We start from the raw sequence: 2500 nt of genomic DNA, 5'->3' as shown, positions 1-2500 counted from the left end.
ACAGGGAGAAGGGTGTAGGGTAGCAGTCAACATAAGAGAAAAAGCGTGGACGAAGAGTGGCCAGGGGAGGCAGGGGCTGGGTAGGTTAGGGACGAGGTGACCGGGGGCAGGGAGACAGAATAAACTCGAGAGAACCAAGAGCCAGAGGTCAAGTGTAATCGGAGCCCAAGAAGGGAGGGTTGGGGTAGATAGAAGGCAGAAAAGCAAGTGAGGAGACATTATCAAAGGCCTGGGGTATATAGATATGTCATTGTTCAAGTCCTTTTTGTACGTGTCTGACTGAACGAATGTGTGTGTTTCTTCACCTGAGTGCTTACATATGTATGGATCTGGCTTTGTATCTGAGTTTATGTGCGCGCTCTACGTATATACACACATGGCTATACATGTACATATATACGTTAAATAGCATTTGTAGACGTGTAAAATCCCCACTTCCCTTCACCAGCGAAGTACCTCGTGAAACCCAGAGTCGCATAAACGTGAATAAACAGCATCAAGTCCAGATAGAAAATAAAAGCCAAGCGAAAAGCACGTAGTATCAGCTAATGATATGAACACTGCTATCTTTCTCTACGTAGTTTATTTAGTGTTATGGTACAATAGTGTCAACACATTTAAATACTTTCTATGTTTCTTCAGTTAATGGTTTGTTGTAATTTAATAACGTCTCAGATTGTCGATGTGATACCTTTCGTACATAGTTACTTGAAAAAAGTACAAAACTGAGGACTGATATTGACCTGTAACAAACAACATCACAAAGTGATTACACTTACTACTACTCTTTTTTCCCAGATTAGAAATTATTTGTAAATAAGACATGCGACACATTTCTTGCCAAACCAATTCCCACATTTTTTTTGGTAGCAATGGAAGTATATTTTTCTTTGTGCTATCGCCTCATATTACATAGACTGACAATCATACACACATACTCACACATATATAATTATTATACAAACAGATTACCGAACCATTATTGCAAATGGATCTTACATGTTCCGTTCTTTTATCATCTAATTCAGTGTTGAGTCTTGGAGATTTTTTACTCTCTCCTTTGAGATTTACAAATATATATGACCATACCATAAAAATTGGTACACAACAAAATCATGAATACAGTCAACATTCACGGCTTCGCTATCCTCTTATGTTTGAGTAGCGAAATTTCGCAAATAGACACCACTGTGCGATCAAGATTTAGTAAATATAGCCCCTTGGTATTTCAGGGTTGGACTCTGTATCAATACCTCAGACAAAAACATACACACGTACAAAAGAAACACATTCACTCAGAACAATACAGATTGACATAAAATACACTGTACATTTTTTTTTTCTAAGATGGATATTATAATTGTTTCACTTTTAGACTTTGTAAGCCTTAAGTTCAACCAACAGATGCTTATTGACACATTCATTGTAGAGAAGAAGACTATTGTTTAAAAAAGCCTTGTAAGCCATCTTAACACTGGGTGTATGTATATCTGGGTGATACTTATGTGTGTAATCAAGTATACATTCACAGAGTTCTCCAAAGTGAAACACATTTTTTTTTCTCGCTTACAAGGTCAGCAGCTCAGTCGACTTTCTTTTCCGAAAAATGTCATGTTATTTTTTTTTTTATTATCTTTTTTTTTTTTTTTTTTTTTATCCAAATATTATTATTTACTAGAACCGAGGTATACAACACACATGGCCACATCAATTCGGCCATTTTAATCGAAACACTTTTTTTGCAGTGGACTTAAGCCCTCCACAAAAATAATGAATAATTAAATGAAAATTTAGAAACCTTAGACACTACTCTTTCTTTTTTTTCTTTCTTTTTTTACATATTACATCACATCACTCGTGCTTCTATAAAAGCGCCATTTTCGAATTATCGTCATCGTCTGTAACACTACCATCACAGCTGTACACTCTTGTTAATTCAAGTAAAACCAGCGATTGACTACTATTGTAAATCTTCGTACGAAATCTTAACTCGAGAATCTTATCTTTTATTCTCTTGTCATCATTCGGTAACAAACCTAACCGCTATTCACATACATTTAATATCCATGTGGCTCATTGGTCACCATTTGTTTAGTTGTTTTTCATAGATATAAATATTTACAAATAATACAACAGTGTCACAGACATGAATATATAACATACAAAACATTACTGCGCGTGATATGTCCCAAAACACTGATATGTCCAAAGAGTGATATTAGAACAGACATAGTTTTCCTTGTCCTCTAGGAAATAGTTTATGTCCTTGCTTTCGATGCGGACGTGAGCGAGAGCGGGAGGATCCTATAATTAAAAACAATAAAGAACAAATATGGAAGAACAGAACAACAACAAAAAGAGCGAAGAACTAAGGATATCGGAAACGAACCAATTAATGCATATACATCGTACCTAAGAAAACGCATAGGAATAAATAAATCGTGTGCGTCCGTGTACATACGTATAAATCTTTCGAAGTAAGGTTGGCATTAATCCTCCT

Source organism: Penaeus chinensis, chromosome 9 (assembly GCF_019202785.1).
Source record: "Penaeus chinensis breed Huanghai No. 1 chromosome 9, ASM1920278v2, whole genome shotgun sequence".
NCBI lineage: Eukaryota > Metazoa > Arthropoda > Malacostraca > Decapoda > Penaeidae > Penaeus > Penaeus chinensis.
This window is presented reverse-complemented; position numbering follows the sequence as displayed.